A 20184-nucleotide genomic window follows, 5' to 3' on the forward strand; every position below is an offset into this window, starting at 1 on the left:
ATTCTCCAATCCTTCCAGCAGAAATGCCTAGCACAAGGGATCACTTGAGAGGGACCGCACCCAACCTTTGCACGTTTGTACGGGTAGTTACGGGCTGCACCTGCACCCACTGCTCCCCCCACCCGCACATTTCCCCCCCTCCCTTTTCCCATCGGGGAAACGCCGGCTGCGACCCACCCCTTTGCACCTCCCCGACACACTGTGCATCATATACTACGCCATGACCGAGCACCACCCACACTCCGGTCTACCCACATGATGTGCCCTACTGACAGCGGCAAACGTTACTACTCCGCCCTCACCTTTACACATCACCTCTTCAAATTACGCTCTGGACGTAGCCGCCCCGCAGGTTGTGTTTTGGGGACATCCCCAATGTGCCCCTGAGCCAGGACCCCCACCCCTATACGCCTACGCCGAATACATGATATCCCTGCTTCCTCCCCATCGGACCTGCACTTACGCAGGCGCTGCGACTCCACCCTTAATTCCCCCGACCACGCAAATGCACCCACCCAAGGGCTATTTCCCCCTCTGTATATAATCCCCTAAGTTGAGGCTTCGATACTTATTGACAACCTGGTCTTGTTCCCTGATCAGGCTCTTTTAATTTTGTTAACTGAGACGCTGTACGCATCACACACATGAATCCAGCCACCATACTCTGACGAGCATGTTCGGCCCCCCTCCCTTCCTAGAGCTGGCGATATGCGACACCAACGGAACATGGCTAGGGGGACCGATCGCCACACACATCACCTGAGGATGGGCAGGTGGATCCGGATTGTGTCTCACAATGCTGGCTGTCTTGCTCGGACCACCGTTCCTCAGGGAAGCCACCTTCACGAGCCTAATGTGTGCGACAGACTTGACTGTGGCGGTTCCCGCCACATGCTGCCACCCTCACAAACTTCTCCTGCCAGACACAATAAGCTGCATAGACGCTCATTCATTACCACACTTGCGATAGCATATGAAACTACCCTTCCACTTCAATGCCCCACATCCCCATGGGAGTAGATATTTGCTGACATACTTACCGGGTATACTCACCCATGGGTAAGGGCTGTTATCCGACTAATGACCATAACGAACCCCTACCGTTGCTCTACAAAACGACAAAATCTCACGGACCTATCCACTCATTGAGATATGTGGGTTACTGAACTTTCCATGCTACACAGGGAACAATTTACGCCACCGGACCTCAGGGTTGTCGGTCATACGGCTGTGTTCATCTGACAATGTTAAATATGGTTATTGATCCACGCGGCTGGCCCGAGGGGTTGTAGGCTGTAAGCTGTGTAAGATACACTTTGTACAATAAAGGTCTTTAAAAAATAAAAATAAATAAAAAATGAGACAGTTCCTGCACACCTTGTGCATCCGAACACTCTGAGCACAGCAATATATCAGGCAGGACCACGAGATGGCAGCCACCAGTGACACAGGTGGAAGGTCAGGTGGGGGGGCTGCTGCAGACACTGGCCTACCGAAGAGAAAGTCCGCCCCAGCATCTGCTGTCACAAAGAACTCTATCTGTAAGTACCTCACTGAGGGCAGCGGCAGGTCCGGCAAATTCCACCGGTGGCCAACACCTGCCAGTTAGAGCAACATAATGCATTACCCTCCGTCATAATCAGCACTGTCCCAGAGTCAACCTCAACAATGGAGATAATGGTACACTTAGAAGACTAAAATGACAACAAATGCGCAAAAATTCCCCTCAATTCAAGTGTACCCAAGGAGGCCATAGAGATCATAGAGCTCTCTTCAATGACAACTATAGGAGATATGAGCCTAAGGGTCCCCGATTATGACCACATATAGATAGAGCAACTTGATGATCCAAATGAGGAAATACCAGTAGGATCACCAAGTAGGCAGGAAATAGTGGCCCCGGTTCATAAATCGACCAAATACCAATCTGATAACTCACAGCTTATGGAAATGAAGAGATACAACCTGGAATGTTCCACCCCTCCAGACGGCTCTAAGGGGGCACGGTGGACCTTGCATAATCCTTACAGTCTAGGTGTTGCTGGCCCTTCGGGTGTCTCTCAGGCTTCAAACTTTGGAATCCTGGAGAAGCACGTGTTGGAATCACCTAGAGTGGGAAACACCATAAGCCCAGAGGGGATAAGCACAGAAGAGTATCTGAGGCCACAATCTTAAAAAATAGCCCTCCCCGCAATATACTGTGAACGATGAAGAAGTACCTGATTCTATCACAAATACCATCAATTCCTCCTTACTAGCAGCCGTCAAAGCTCTTACATGCAGCCACACAAACTAGGACTCCAAGTAGAACTTAAACAAATGCTCACCCAAAGTGTGCTAACACTCTTTAAGAAACTGAATATGCTCAATCAGAAATTAGATTCCTGCATGAGAAGACACAAGGACGAAGATAGAGCGGTTTCAAAGACATAATAGATAAGTTAGGTGCACTGCCAGAACTGCTGACAGTGAGAATCAATCATTTAAAAACTACATGGCCCAGCCCTTGACTCGACAAAGGTACCCCTGTACGAGATAACTAAATGAAAGAACAGGCCCTGGAACAAGCAGGCATTTAATTCATGGCAGGCACCACTGGGAGTCCCTCTCACACAGAACTGGACGAACATAGCAGCTTAAAAGCCACAGCACTTACAGGGTCATCAAGCAAAGGAGCGACTAGTAAGGGCATACAAAGCGACTTCACTGAGAACCAACAGAATGCACCCTTAGCCCGCACTAGTCAACTGGACATCCATATCTTAAACACTGTGGCCAACAAGAACTGGCATCAAGAAGATAGTAAATTGGACCAGAACAGAGCAATTCCTCCTACAAGGTCTGTAGACACGCCATCGACAAGTAACAAAATAATGGAGAAGTAAGTAGAGGTCACAAATGCTAACCGACCTCAAGTGGTGGAAATCACTCAAAGACCTCCATCACGACAAGAATCAAAAATGCAAAAGTCCATGAAAAATAGCAATAGAAACAATATAACAACACACAACATTTCAAAATAGAATGTAGAGTACATTGCAAAGACCAAATGCTACAATAAATGAGAGGGGGCAGGACGAATATATCAGATCAGAGGAACTAGACACTTCTTCAAAGGCAGCACCAAAAGAGAATCATAAACAGACCTCACAAGAACACCAATTTACAAACATCTCAGAAAGCACTCTTGAGAAAACAAGCTCCAACTCGATCTCCGTTTCAAAGTCACAGGTAAAGAAGAACCATAAACAGTGCATTTATGAGGTTCAGCCAATGTACAGTCCAGAGGATGTTACTATCAACACCCAATGTAGCGCCCCAGTACAACTACGCTCCCCCAGCACTGAGGTCCAAAAACGGGGTGCACGGAGACGAGAGTAAATGACCCACACTCAAAAACAACAGTCAGGTGGCGAAACAAGGATATCGAACTTTCCTCGTCCAACAAGGGAGCTGCCTAGCATGGAGGCACCATATATCCTACACCCAGCCCCACAACTGACAAGGAAGAGGATGGGCATTGACCTGCACCAACGCCAGTAACATTGATTTTCACACCTGAATTCAATTTGTGAGGGGTTTGGGATACTCCAAACAGGTTGAATATCCTACATCTTTTCAAAAACATACAGTCATTAACGTATCTCACATAAGCCCGGGTCACTTGGTAGGATCTACTAGCTGGAGCCACAGAGGGGCCAGAAGAGAACTCATTTGAGCCAACCGAAAATCTGATTGCAGATGTCATCAAGTCAATCCGCAAAGACAGAGTCCCAGGGCGAAAAAGCTTATCTAGTAGCATCTTCAGGGAAGATATTGAGTTCTGGGCACCCTACATCCACAAATATTTTACTGCATACATCCTCTTGTCCATCATCCAGAGTCATGGAAAGGCTCCATTCTGCATCCAACGCACAAAAAAAGGAGCCAATACAACACCTGAAAACTACAAACTAATTGCATTGTTAGGCATAGATGGAAAAGCCTTTGCATAAGTACTCTTGTGTGAATTGGAGACTTGGGTCAAGGATACCAATATTATTCCATACTATCAAACAGGATTTCGGCCAAAAGCATCCACAATGGATAACATGATAGCTCTCTCATATTGGAGGCCAAATCCGTCAAAAACTCCATGAGCCCACTATATGCTTGCTTCATAGATTATAGTCCGGTGTTTGACCGAAAAATATTATGGGCCAAGCTCGCTGTTTGGGGAATCCCAAAACATCTCCTGGCAGCCATTATAGCTCTATATACAGATACTTGGGTCCAGATCAAGCTGACCCAAACCCATGTTACTCCATAAATACACACAAACAAAGGCCTGAAAAATTATATGTCATTGCCCCAATATTGTTCAATCTGTACACTGCTAACCTGAGCTCGAAATTGTTAAAAGGGAACCTTTTTCCACCAAAGCTATAGGGCCCACAAAGCTACCCATTATACAATACGTGGACAACCTGGTAATACTGGACCACACACGCATTGGCATGAAGAGGGCATTAGGCATAGTACATACTTATAATACCACTACCTCTCTCAAAGCAAATGCTACAAAAACTAAAGTCTTAATCGTCAGACAAAGGTCTAAAAAACACAATTTGACATAGAACCTGGGCCCCATAACTATAACCAAAACTGGTAAATACAATTTATCGGTGTCTGACTGTCAGACACAGGCAAACCCTTCCTCCAGGCAACAGCACTAGAGGAAAAAGCAGCTAAAACATAATTTGCCCTAACCAAACTTTACCATAAATTACCAAGTCCAACAGCTGATCGGATTTGAATAGTAACTTGTGCCAAACTGCTACCCACCATAAGCTAAGGGCATCTCGCATTCCCTGGAATGCTCACAGACTTTCTAGAGCGTTGTCACATAGAGGTTTACAGAAAAATATTTTGGATCCCTAAAACAACAAGAAGAACATTGAGAATATTAGAGTTTGTTCTAGTGAATATGGATGTTGAATGCAAAAAGGATTTAATCAAATATTACAACCAAGTGACCAGAGCAGACGCAGACACCATGAAAGGTGCCTTGGAGGTGATTTTTCAGGATGCAAAGTGCGCATGGGCAAGGTATCTCAGCAGCGCTTCCACCACATTAATTTAGATACAGAAAGCCTCTATAATTCAGCTGTGACGCTGCTGCACCTGAAGAGTATATGAAAGAAACAGAGAAAGCACCTGTCGAAATTAGTCATACCCTAGGTGCCACAGGGCTTTAAAAATCCTGTGAAGACGTTGCTTGCCAGCCGTACTTGAGAGCGGCCATGGAAAGACAAGCCCTAAGGAATATATTACTGACTAGACTCCTGACATTGCCCATATGGGAATACAGAGCTCACTGGAAAACAAAAACTCCAGGGTAAAGGCAGGGCAGGCTGTGTCCATACACCCTAGCATCTGTGGAAAACCTGGTATGTTGCTGCCCAGTGCTACTTTCTCAAAGGAGAATCCTCTTAAGGCCAATATTCTTGCAGCATGTCATAAGAACATGCAAAGAGGCAGTGTTTTATGTTTTTTCATTTGGTGTTCCCATGAAGCTAGCACGAATTGGCAAGTTCTTTGCAACAGCAGTAAGGCTACTGAGGGACCAAAGTTCACACATGGGCACGCCTTAACACACTGCAATAATCGTGAACCTGCACTAATCTCAATTATGAACATGTGGCTCTGAGGACGAGCAGACTTGCTCTATCCCGCAGCAACCTCCACTAGGGTTTTTATTGTCTTTTTTGTTTTATTGTCTTTTAAGTCGGCAGTAGTCCAACTAGCTGTCTTGAAATATTGGCTATTGGCCTACGTTGCACGTTGGAATGCACTTGCACTTACTTGAATCACATCGTATTCCTAATCATGATAGAGAACTGTGACTGTATATCATTTACAATGAAAAGCAGGCTAGGGTTTGTACCGCACCGCACGCTGTATCCTTAGGGCAATGCCCATGCTTTTACTGAAAACATTCACCACTATACTGAATGGGACTAGAATCTTGCTGCTTAGTTATGAGATAAAAGTGCAAGACTTTCACTAACTGACTTGAAATATTGGCCTTAGGGTCACCTGCAGTGCATGTTGCATTTTTTGTAGGATGCATTTGCACTTGCTCGAACTATATGTCATTTTTAACTATGATAGGGAAATGTGACACTGCACTGACTGCAGTGAAAGCTAGGCCAGAGGGCTGATAATATTGCATGCTGCACATTCTAGCAAAATGTTCTTGTTTTTACTGCAAAGATCTAACTGTGTGATTTTAACTTGCAGATTTTTAATGTTCCTCCTATTATTGAACGTTTCTTGTATGTAATACGATGGCATTGTAAATATGTGAACTAATCACTCAATAAACTTACTTACTTTCTTACCTTGAACTGGAAGAAAATTCCAGGTACATTATGACCTTTACCTTGTTGGTTTGTTCAGATATAAACGATTAAGCTTTGGGGTATCGGAAAACTAACTCTTTCAGAATGTTATTCACAGCCTAGCACAGCCTGCCACACATACCTTTAATTAAAGTGTTAATATACTGGTGCTTTGGGCCACTTGAAAAGAACATGACAAAGACCTGACCCAAGTCCGTTGTTTACTTGCTGTTGCAGATCTCACATTGAATACAGAAATGTGTGAGTTTCACAGAAAAAAGCTCACATTTTTCAGACATATTTTCTCTGAAGGGGGAATGACACCAGATCTGGCTAAAGTACAAGCATTATCATCCACTAGACCCCACAGGATGTGACCATGCTGAGGCCCTTCCTTGGCATGACCAGTTACTATTCCAGGTACATTCTTGATTTTGCCACGGTCAGTACACCATTGAGAGACTTGACAAAACGGAACGCTGTGTTCAGGTAGTCGTATCAATGTGATCACAGCTTCAAGAAGAAAATCAAAAATGTAATTGAGAACGCTACTGAAAAGGCCTATTTTGATAAAAAATTGCATAACAGGATTGTGGTTGAGGCACGCCAGGTGGGGTTGGGTGCAATTTTGGCTCAGCATAATGGTCATGAGAATGTACAGAGATACATTATGGCTTATGCAAGCAGGAGTCTGTCACAAACTGAACATGCTTATTCCAAACCTGAAAAAGAAAGCCTAGCTGTGGTGTGGGCTTGTGAACACTTCCATGTGTTTCCATGAGACGGAAAGCATTTTACCCTTGTCACTGACCACCAGGCATTGCGCACCATTTTTTGGAATCCAAAAGCCAAGATGCCCTCTCACATTGAGATAGCAATAAGATGCTCCCGGGAAAGATCAAAATCCCGCTGACTACTTTTCATGAGCGCCTTTGCAGTGTCATGATACAGTGTCCAAAGCAGCTGAGGCCTATGTGAACTTCAAAGTCAAATCAAGCATGCCTGCCTCTCTATCAGTAGAGAAAGTTCTGACTGTGACAAACAGAGATCGAGATATGATTATTCTCAGGGACATTATGTCACAATAATCCTCGGGGAAACATTCTCGACCTCTAACGGATGACTTTGAATATAAAAAGTTCAAACATTTCAGGGAAGAACTTTTGGTTACTCAAGAAGGCATATACTGAGAGGTATGAGGATTGTCATTCCTGAGAGCCTGAGATAACAAGTTATTCAATCAACTTTATTCAGCATTATGCCATCAAAGTAAAAACTCATTACAATGTATTAAAATCCCATAATTTAAACAATGGTCAAGATTAAAATCCGAACACAATACATAAATACATTAAAAAACAAGTTATTGAACTGGCTCACAGTGTCATTGTGGCATTGTCACAACTAAGAGAGCTCTCCAAGACCAAGTGTGGTTCCCTCACCTTGATGAAAGAGTCAAAAGGGTCGAAAGAGAACTTAAGGTCTGTCACTTGTGTAACTGTCTGTCTCCCAAAACAACCCAGCACCCTTTAACTATGTCAGTTATTCCAAAACATGCTTGGGAGCGGATAGCTGTTGATTTCTTCTGACCCCTCAAAAATGGCCATCATCTCATGGTAATAACTGATGAATCCTCAAGATTTCCCAGTGTGGAAGAAATGTCGTCACATACACATGATACAGTCATTGGGATATTCAATTATGTTTTTGCAACAAGGGCATGTTCCATCCATTCTTAAGACTGATAATGGCCCACCTTTCAACAGTTGAGAATTTAGAAAAAATTTTACGAGCATGAATGTCAAGAATCAGAAAAACACACCTCTCTGGCCCCAGGATAATGGGGTTGTTGAACGTTTCATGGGCACCCTAAAGAGAGTGGTTCAGCGTGCTGTGCTGGAAGGAAGTGACCTCAGATCTGCTCTGTGTTCAGCCCTTCATGCGTATAGATCCACTCCCCAATCCACAACAGGTGAAATCCCTGCCACCTTGATCTTCGGGAACCATGGGAACGAAACTGCCATAATGGACTCAGACGGGGTCGACAGATGCTGATGAGCTATGCAAGACAGATTCTATGAACAAATTCAAGATGACAACCTATGAACACTGAGGGAATCAGGACATGGTCTTCAAAAAGGAAGACCGAGTCTTGTGAAAGCAGAACCGCAAATCTGACGCTCCCTTCGATGCTGACCCGCTGCGGTTCATGACAAGCAAAGGACATATGGTGACCGCTCAACGTCCCGGAAAGTCCATTTCCAGAGACTCGTTGACTTCAAGCTCCTGCCTAGATGTTAGTTGGCTCCAGATATCCAAACTTAGGTCTGTCCACCCGAAAGTCCAGAGAGTCTAAATCATACCTGCCTCCAGGCCCGGACCTTACGGACCAACCGCGCAACACATGGAATGAATGTAAAATAAATTAAGAGCTTACTTAGACGGCACGATCATAGAAGCTGGACTATATTTAAATTTTAACTATCGCTTTATTAACATTTTATATGTTAGCCAATTACATGGAACACAAGTTATAAAATTAATGGGTAATTTTTTAATGTTGCTTGGTAATAATCGTGACTGCAAAGTCAATTTTATTCCTTGGGATGATTGTAAAGATTTTAATTAATCATACAATAAACTTTTTGACTTGACTTGATACCTGCCTCTGCATCACCGGCACCCAGTGCAGGCACCTCTCCTTCGCCTCCGCAACATCACGACGAGATCTGGTATTGTAATTCAAGAGCCTTGATGACTCATTGAGAAGCTATGATTGTATACATGTGAAATGTGTATTTTTTTATTTAACAAAGGTGGGAGATGAAGTGTCTTGTGTATATTTGTATAGCTGGACCCTTCTGGTCCCTGAAGGACTCCACAGCAATGACGTAAACATTGGGGTGTGTCTAGGCGTGATTAAGAAAAAGTTGGTGACGTATTGCAAAGCAGTCAACGGTTGCACTATGAAGAAAAAAGATGTGTACTACAGAGTTCTTGTCATACCGATCATACTTTCTCAGTAAAACTGTGCATTTGTTGGACAACATAAACATCAAAACTGGGCAAGACTGAGTCCATGCACAGTGCACCATCTGTACGACTAATCTAGCAAGGTAACAGGTGGTATGTTCAACCTCAGAACATGACTACTCTAATTCCCCAAGGAAATCGTGGAAACAGATCCAAAGCCTTTTGTTTGGTAACTCATGCATGCCCAAAGGGAGACACAAGAAATACTCGAATTGGCATTTCAAACATTTAGCAATAAGATTCTTGTGTAAAATATGTGTGCTGTAAATATCAATAGAAGGAAAGAAAACAGAGTAATCAGCATCACAAGAATGGTAACGAAAATGAACAATTCAACCATTGTGATGGTACATAGAATTTATGCTTGCATATGAGCATAGTTATGTTTCTACCAGGCGCTCCTTATCCTATTGTGCCTAGGGTGGGTGAATCTACCAGAATCCCTGCAGGTGATCTACCTCCCCAGTTACCTGTGGGTATGTTTTATCTGGGAGCTCGTCTTGGGGTACAGCTGAGCACCATCCTTCTCAGGAGGTAAACAGGATTCAGCTGGGCTGGAATTCTGGCCTAGAGCGACCTCATCAGTGTCAGTGAAATGCTCCTATGCTAAACAAAGGAGTGATGTCATTTATATAATAAACTTCACCCATGTTGCCACGCCGAAGCCCCAGTCAGGCTGCCATTATTGATTTTATCCTGACAAAGCTGTCACCGAGTGAACAATAAAAAACAGCAACATTTTGAGCAGTGAACTTTAGCTTTCATACAGAATGTATACAAGTGTATATTTAAGCAAAGGTCATTTCAGATAACATTATCCCATACTGGCATGCAAGAGTCAACTTTAAATGTGAGCATGTAAAAAGGTGGTGTTCTTGCCTGGCCCTAATGTCACCACATAACATTCTGTGTGTGGCGTAGTCATTTGCGTGCTACCAGGCTGGGGGGGACGCTACATCTTCTATCTTGGACCCACATGCACCAAGAATTAAAGACCTACCAATCTTGGAGGGGCCAAATTGTATGATCTTAGGCAAATAATTAAGTTCACTGAGCCTCCTTTTTTCTTCATTAACTCATATGAGAGCTACTTAAAATATGTGAGTTCAGGATGTGCACTGTACAAAAGCCCCTAGGGTTCAATGTAATAGACTAAAATATTGATCCCTGTCTAAAAAGAATCTAGGCCACATATAGGGTATAGATGACAATTGGCTTGCTCCTTGTTCCCTAATAGTTTTGTCATTAGTATGAGGGTTGACATTTTTCTAAGTTCACATTTAAAAACTATCATGTATAAAACATGAGACTCAATGAAGTGATGTAATAAAGTGAAACATTTCTGTGAATTAAAGAAATACACTTTTTAGACTTTGTAAGTGACTTTATCATAGTTTTGCATGATGCTTGTTGCACAATGTTTTCATGGTTAAGCTTGTGCATGTGCATGACCCTTGGGTCTTCTTGTTAATTTGTTGGCTCCCTCTCCTCTGCCTGTGGCACTGTGCCTCTCTTTTGTCTGACCCGGACTCACTGGATATATTACTCAAGCAAAAGGAGTGTTTGCCAACTGGCCCATGTTGTTTGTCAGCAAGGAAGAGGGGCTGCCTGCGGTCCATCGGTACGTATCACTGTTTCGATGGGCAAGCCTGTGGATAGATCTTTCATAATCCCGAATGCCTTTCTGCCTAGAAGCCCAAGTACTCGTAAAAGAAGAAATAGCCCTCTATGTATCCATCTAGAGTTGTGGACACTCTTACATGTGGATCAGTTTGGGAGTAGCTTGACTAGAGGATGACTGTAAGTGGCAAGAGTAGACTGCCTCCTTCCTCATAGGGATCCTGCCTTATTATGGAAAAGGGTAAAGTGCTTTCTAGCTGTCACTCCATTTCATCTTACTGTCCAACCCCAACCACTTACTTTCAACTTCTACCTACTTTTTCTGGATCTCTCTTGCTCTTCGCTATTCTTGCTATCATAAACATAAGCACTTTCATTCTGTCTGGGATGGTGATACAATTTTTTCTATCATAGTTGATGGACTTTTTTAGGTCAAGCTTACTAGACAGCGCATGCGTTGTCGGCTGCGAGGCATGTTGTGGCTTACCAAGAACAAAGAGGGGCTTCGAGCCTGCCCATTGCTTACCATCAATGAGCTTTTCTGTAAAAATCATTTGCCTACTTCTTAGTTGTGTCTCATCTTGTCAGACCTCTGGTTCACCCTCCCATTGAGAATTGGCTGGCATCTCTGTACCCACTACTTGATTTTCAAGCACAATTTTGTTTTTGCTAAGCACTCCATGAGAGTGCATGAGGTTTCAAACTGTCGCCCTTGTGTACTTCTCTTTCTCTGCACTCCGTGTTGCTCCCTGTCATCCAAGTGCTTTTGCCTGCCACCTTCCCTATTGCACTTGTGCTTTTGTCCCCTTGCCTCACCACACCCTCCGTGCTGCTTGCCCGGCCCTCTGTTGCTTTGGCTTCCCCTCACTTTTGCCCTATTGCTCTGTCCTTTCCTCACCGTCCCCCAGGTTGCTTACTTATTACCTCCATTGCTTTTGTTGCCACCCCTCCCGCTCACATAAAAAAACACAGTTTTCGTTTTGCAGGTGAGCATGTTTACAAAATGATGGGCTGCTCATGTCAAGGGCTTTTTCTTTCATTTTTCAACTTTAACCATGGTTTACACCATTAAGGATGCTGTGAAGCATAGCTAGAAACCAAGCCAGTATGTTAAAAAGGAGAGACCTATTGGCTGTGTCAATGCTTTTTCTTTCCTGTGACAGCAGAAACAATACAGCCTTCTCGACATACTGGAAATCAATAGGGTGAATTGTGGAAATTTACAATGGCAGAGGAGGGGTTCTGGCTGCCTTGTTGTCTCACGAATACAGATTAGGAAGTATTGCTAATGAACAGCATTTGCCAATGTTATGCCCTCTTCTTGGCGCTAAGGGATGTTAAGGAACAATCTTATCAAGTTGAGACCAAAGGCTTGCAAGCTCTTATGTTCATGCACAATGTGTCCCTGATCTCCTGATTTACTTCACAGGCCAAATCTTTGTGTCCACGCGTTAGTGTCTCTGCATCCTGATGTCTCTGCGCCAGTGAACTAGTGTAACAATCAGTTCCATCCTCAGTGACACAGTGTACCTCTTTTCCCATGTCCTAATATCAGGAATGCAGTGTGCTCCCAATGTCAATGTCAGTCACAGTGTCCCCACATTATTGTCCACCCGTCAATGTCCCTTTAACAGTGCTAATGTCTCTATGCCCCATGTCAGTGTCCCAGTGCCAATATGCTGATCCCAATGTCTTAGTTATCAACTCAGTGTCACTATTCATATGACAATGTACAGTGTAACTGTAAATGCCTCAGTGTCTCGCAGTATCTGGGGTATGCACCAGTGACAGCAATGGACTTCTCATTGTACATGCTAGTGTTCCACTGTCAATATTGATGACCCGGTGTTCCTGTGTCAATGTGCCCATATCAGGGCACTTGTATCTGTGCCCTAGTTTTCAGAGCATCAGTACCCCTGTGCCTGTGTCCCTCTCACCAATATTCATGTGCAAGTATTGGTGTCCCAATGTATGTCTCCTCTGGTAGCTACCTTTTGTTAGTTTTGGTGCTCAGTGTGTCACATGCTGGTGCCCAATGTTGTGTCACTTCCTAGTGCTAACATCCACATGTTGTGGCATCCTATTGCATCGGTGTCCCAATACTGCTGCCCTTGTGTCAGAGCCCGAGCATTAGTATTTGTGGATTGGTCAGTGTTCCTGGGTCAGTATCTCCATGTCACATGATAGAGCGTCAGTCTCTTTTTCCCCCGTTAGTGCTCCATTATCAATGCCAGTGCCACTATTTCTCTATCCACCAGGTAAGTGCCCTGTTTCAATGTCCCTGTGTCAGTTCTTTTGTCATTTTCCATATGCCCATGGGAGCATTCCAAAGCCACTGTCCCAGTGTCTGTGTTCTCAAGCAGTGGCATTGTGGCAGTAACTCTTGGCAGTGTTGCAGTGCCCAGTGTCCAAGTTAGTATCCAATTATCAGTGCCTGTGTCCCTATGTCAGTCTCCTTATGCCAGTAGCCTAATGTCACTGACTTATGTCCACAATCGCTGGTCAGTACCCCAGTGCTGTGTCCCTCCGGTCAGCAAGTTTGTGTTAGTGTCCCTGTGCTCTTTTACTGTCTTCATTTTGTATCCGAGAATCAGTATTTTAGTGTGCGTTTCTAGTCTCCTCTTTTCAGTCTCCCAACATCACAGCCCCCTGCCATTGTTCCAGCATCAATGACTGTGCCCCCTGGCAGCATTTCAGTGTCACTGTTTCCAAGTCACTAACCTCGTTTAAATGTTGGTGCTCTAGTATCTGTGTCCCTGTGACTGTGTCCTTGTATCACTGCCGCTATGTCAGTGTTCCAGTTTCAATGTTGGTGCTCCTGTGTCAATGTTCTAGTGTCAATGTTTGTGACTCTCTGTAAAGCGGTCGCTCCCCACGCTCCCTGCCTGGATCTCGTAGCGCTCTGCTCGCACTGCCCCTAAGAATTGATGCCTGGGTATCGTAGCGCTTTGTTGCATTAATTGTAAAGAATTGCTGCCTGCTAGTGCTCACTGCTGCCTAGAAGAATTATTGTGCCCTCTGCTCGCATTTAATTGGTGCAAGTTAGTCCAAGTCAATCTGTGCTAGTTTATTATCGCATTGCGTAATGTAAAATTTACAATTATTGCCTGATTGTGCCGGTGCCTTTGTGCCCCAATCTCGTCCTGGTTTCGGTTTTGCTTTCGCTGCCATTTTGATTGCTGTGCCTCGTAGCCAGCCTCTCCACCCCGCTCCCGCCTCCCAGCTGCTCCCCCCTCGCCCCCCCCTCCGCTATCCACTTATGACAGATGCCAATGCGTGCAGCGTTCACGCGCAGCGGACACGCCCCATGCGCGCCGAAGGCACGCTAAAGGTAAGCCCGTCTACGCCCGTCCGCGCCTGGACCGCGCCCAGTGCCAGACCCCCTGGTCCCCGCAAAATCCACTCCGCCCACATAACGTACGACGCCGCAACCCTTTCAGCACTCAACCCCGGCCGACTTCCAGACTGCTTCCAAGCCGCCCCAGGACACACCCATGGTCCCTTCACCTGCCACTCCTGCAAGTTCGATTGCATCAGGACCCATACCAAATCCACATACCCCAAACAGAACTCCGACACTAACCACCTAAAATGCATCCTGCTCAACACCCGCTCGGTCCATAGACACGCCATTGACCTTTGGAACCTACTCGTCACCACATCGCCGGACGTCGCCTTCCTTACAGAAACCTGGATGAACGCCTCATCAGCTCCCGACATCGCCATAGCCATCCTGGACGGGTACAAAATCATCCGAAAGGACTGCACCAAACAAACAGGAGGAGGCATCGCCATCGTCCATAAGAACATCATCCGCATCACGACCAGTTCCGACAATAACCTCGCTACCGCCGAACACCTTCACTTCCAGATCCACACCGACCCCAAGACCACACTCAGGGGCACCCTCATCTACAGGCCACCAGGACCCCGCACACAATTCAGCGAAGACATCACTGACTTCATCAGCCCACACGCCATCCCCTCCGAGGACTACATTCTACTGGGAGACCTCAATTTCCACCTGGAAAAGAACAACGACAGCAACACCACCACCCTTCTGGACAACCTCGCAAACCTCGGACTCAAACAACTTGTGGACACCCCCACCCACTATGCCGGGCACACGCTCGACCCAATCTTCACCTCCAGCAAGCACATCTCCTTCAATCACACCACAACTCTCCATTGGACGGACCACAGCTGCGTTCACTTCAACTACAAAAAGACCACGACCCACAACAAACCACAACCAATTCCCTGAAGAAACTGGAACAAAATTACCACCGACCAGCTCTTCACATCGCTTCACCAAAACCCTCCCGCCAGAGCATCGGACCCAAACCTAGCAGCCACCAACCTCACACAATGGATCACCCACAGCGCCGACGAATTTGCACCCTTGAAAAACCATCAAATCAAGCAAGGCAGCAAAAAAGCCCCCTGGTTCAACGATGACCTTAAGAAATCCAAGAAGTTCTGTCGAACCCTCGAGAAAGCCTGGAAAAAAAACCCAACCACTGACAACCTGACCACCTTCAAGAACGCCACCCGCAAACACCACCAACTGATCCGATCCACCAAGAAATCAGCATTCAAGGATCGACTTGACAACAACGCTCACAACAGCAAGGAACTATTCAACATCGTCAAGGAATTTACCAACCCCACCGCCGGCACCAACGACATCACTCCCTCCCAAGACCTCTGCAACTCCCTAGCCTCATTCTTCCACAACAAAATCGCCGACATACATAACAGCTTTGAAAACCAGTCTGGAGACCAGTCCACTTCAATCACCACTGAAGACACCATCCGCCTGATGAACTCCATCCACTCAGGATCGCCAACCGACCCATGTCCCCACCACATTTTCAACAAAGCAGACTCCATTATCGCACCCCATCTCCGAGACGTCATCAACTGCTCCCTCAACTCCGCTACCTTCCCGGAAAGCTGGAAACATGCCGAACTCAGTGCCCTCCTGAAGAAACCTACAGCAGACCCCACTGAACTCAAGAACTACCGCCCCATCTCGCTCCTCCCATTCCCTGCCAAAGTCATTGAGAAAGCCGTCAACAGTCAGCTCGCCGCCTTCCTCGAATCCAACAAATCCCTCGACCCTTCACAGTCCGGCTTCCGAGCCAAACACAGCACCGAGACCGCCCTCATCGCAGCAACAGACGACATTCGAACTCTACTGGACAACGGAGAAACAGCTGCCCTCATCCTACTTGACCTCTCCGCAGCCTTCGACACAGTCTGTCATAGCACCCTTATACAACGCCTCAGCAACGTCGGAATACCAGGAAAAGCATTGGACTGGATCATCTTGTTCCTCGCCGGAAGAACCCAGAGAGTCCGCCTCCCCCCTTTTAGATCAGAGGCCACCGAAGTCATTTGCGGCGTACCTCAAGGATCATCACTCAGTCCCACCCTCTTCAACGTATACATGAGTCCCCTCGCATCCATCACACGCCAACACAACCTCAACATCATCTCCTACGCAGACGACACCCAACTGATCCTCTCCCTCACCAAAGACCCAAACACCGCCAAAACCAACCTACATGAAGGGATGAAAGAAGTAGCCGAGTGGATGAAGAACAGCCGTTTAAAACTGAACTCGGACAAAACGGAAGTCCTCATCTTAGGTTCATCCCCCTCCGCCTGGGACGACTCATGGTGGCCACCGGCCCTGGGAAACGCACCCACACCCACGGACCACGCACGTAACCTGGGCTTCATCCTGGACTCCTCCCTCTCGATGACCAGACAAGTCAACGCCATCTCATCATCATGCTTCAACATCTTACGCATGTTCAAAAAAATCTTCAGTTGGATCCCCACCGAAACAAGAAAGACTGTCACCCACGCACTGGTCACAAGCCGACTGGACTACGGAAACACCCTATACGCCGGAACCACAGCCAAACTACAGAAAAAACTCCAACGCATCCAAAACGCCTCAGCCAGACTCATACTAGACATCCCCCGCCAAGCTCACATCTCCAGTCACCTGAAAGACCTCCACTGGCTCCCCGTCAACAAGAGAATAACGTTCCGTCTCCTCACCCACGCACACAAAGCCCTCTACGACCTAGGACCCGAATGCCTCAACACGCGCCTGTCCTTTTACACCCCCACCCGTCAACTACGATAATCCAATCAAGCCCTCGCCGCAATCCCACGCATCCATAGATCCACCATGGGGGGAAGATCCTTCTCCTACCTAGCGGCCAAAACCTGGAATTCTCTCCCTACCCACCTTCGCCTTACACAGAACCACCTCTCCTTTAGAAAACAACTAAAAACTTGGATATTCGATAAGTAAAGTACCCCCCCTCCCTCAAGCGCCTTGAGACCCTCTGGGTGAGTAGTGCGCTATACAAATGTTAAACTTGAACTTGAACTTGAACCAAGTTAGTAATCCAATTTCACTTTCCTCATGTCATTGTCCATGTCCCAGTGGCAAAGCCACCCTGCCAAAGTCTTTGTGTCAGTATCCCCATGACAGTACACTAATATCTTGTCCCCTATTCAGTGACCCTATGTTGTGTTACTGTACTGGTATTGTGTCTTGGTACCAACATACTTGTGTCCTAGGATCCTTGAGTCAGTGGCCCAGTGACCCCCCCCCCATGCCAACATCCCAGTATTAGTGACTGTGCCCCAAGTTAGAGCTCCAGTTCACTGTTCTAATGTCAATATTGGTGCCCGTGTTGTAGTGTCCTCTGTAACAGGGACCTAAAAGCAGTGTTTATTTGCCTGTGTCATTATACTTTTTACAGTACCTATTTGCCATTGCCTCTGTGTCAGTGTCCCATTGTTAGCATTCTACTGTCAGTCTGCTTTTGTTGCTGGACCTAGGTCAATGTCCCGATGCCACTGTTGGTGCTCCTGTGGCAGTGAGCCAGTTACAGTATTGGTGTCCCCTTGCCAATGGTCCTGCATTGGTGTTAGTACCCTGTGTGTCAGTTTTCTGGTGTGAGCCTCCTGCCTGTGTCAGTATACCAGCTTTAGGGTCCCGCGTGATGTCACTGTTTGTTTATAAACTGCTTATTCCATCCTGAGTCCACTCCAAAACATTAAGGGGCTGGATGAGCTCTGGGGGCTAAGGGAAAAATTGAAAGTTTTAGTGATCTAAAACAATGACCAGGGGTGATGAGCATTGTAAGAAGTATTGCTTGAAAAAAGTTGTGTAATAAGGGGACAGCAATGTAGCAAACCAACCAAAGTTGCTACACAGTGTTGTGTAGAGTGTAGAAAGCAGTGTAGAGCCATAGTTACTCAAAATGATCCGCTGTTGCCCTCTACTGGCACACAAACAGGCTATCTAGCACCATGAACACACCTTTGCACCACAGTGATGTCTAGCTTAGGTTTTGCACTGGAAGTACACCCTATCAGTACAACATACTATCCCTAAACATTGTTATAACATTCCACCACATATTGGGCGTGTTTCCTGGACAGTGCAGCACACATGCAGAATGAGAAATGTTGATAGAATAATAATCATTTGTTCAACTTTGCACTTGCTTCAGTGAGGCATTACTGTTTGATGCAAAACCCGGACTGGCTATCTTAGTAGATCCGGTTGTGCATCAAAAAGAATGGGTGCTAATGCTGGAGTGCCCAAATATATTGAAAAAAAGGGAGAGTTGACAAGTTAAACATGCATTTCACTAATTCACACATTAAATCAATCCATGCCTGCACCACTATGATTTTCCTCTATATCTCACCATGCAGAAGCAGTTTCACTTATTTCAAATTAAGGAAAGGGTTTGAAGTTTGCTTCACAATGCAAGGCAGGTCTTTAATATTAATCTGAATGTGGAATATATGCTGAGGCGAAGGAAGCGATAATATGAGTTAAACTTTTATTTTGAAAAATATCTCTTTACCATGAGATGTGACCCATGCCTGCTGCAAGGTGCATTTGTGGGGTCAGGGGCAAGCATTAGTATGCGAGTGCCTGGCCCCTTCAGTCACCTTAATGGCTACAGCACTGCTTGCATCTGCAGCTAAATGGTTATGTCCAGGCTCCCTCCCACTGGACTGTTTAAACCTTGAAGGTCTACCAGAAAAAAGAACCCAATCTCAAACTGAATTGTGTTTTGCTTTTCACAACAAAAACAAAAATTTGCCAAATTGCTTCTTTAGATAGCATCAGCCTTTCCTTTTTCAGCCAAAAACATGTTGCATTCTGAGGCTTATAGCTTTGTTTTAACACTGTCATTATAATCTTAAAACCCATACAAAAAGTCAAAACTGGCTGAAGGTGTAACTTATTACACGGAACCACTTGGCAATTAAGCTGAACATTTTTACACAGTAGGTCTAATTAATTTTAAAATTAAATACCAAACATAAGTTCTGCTTACATCTTTTGTGAGGATTCACATCAAGCAATAGAACAGGCAAAGACAATGACAATGGGTTTGGCTTTTGTATAGTAAAAAGTTTTGAAGAACGCTTCACGGACATACACTAGTACAACTCGAGTATCACAGGTGCAACCTTCCCTGATGCACTGTAAAGAAAAAGTGGCACCAGCAGAAGGAGCGGTATGAGATTCTGCAACAGACACAGAACAGGTAACAGGCATGTAGCAACAGTGCAAGCCTCCCTTCCTTACAGATTAGGAACAATACAGACTCAACAGTGCAACCTCCTCTCTATCACAGCACAAATAAACATGGAGCAACAGAAATTTAGCTGTCCCCTCTTCAGAAAACAGGTACAACAGAGCAACAGCCATGCAAGCTTCCATCTGCAACCAGTCATGTCCAAGTCGGGCAGCTGAAGTCCAAGCTTTGTTTCCTCACATAACATGTATGGCATGGAAGCAGCAAAACAAGTTTCACTCTCTCCCAGAAGGCATTTCCCATCATCCATCGGCACAAAAAGTGACATCATTGCATTTCCCATTATCCATCTGCATAGGAAGTGACATCACTGGTTTCCCGTCAAAGCTGTCTTTAAAAGAATAAGCCAAACAAGTGGACTTCTTTTTTTCGGTGGCAGCTGCCTCTAACAAAGGGTGGTGAGGCGGGTGGGGGAATTGAGGGGGTGGGAGAGTGAGCGCTGGCGAGGGGGTAACGACGGTTTAATAATAATTTTTAAAATGTACCTGACGCCA

The sequence above is a fragment of the Lissotriton helveticus genome, chromosome 1_1 (genome assembly GCF_964261635.1).
Source record: "Lissotriton helveticus chromosome 1_1, aLisHel1.1, whole genome shotgun sequence".
Classification (NCBI taxonomy): Eukaryota; Metazoa; Chordata; class Amphibia; order Caudata; family Salamandridae; genus Lissotriton; species Lissotriton helveticus.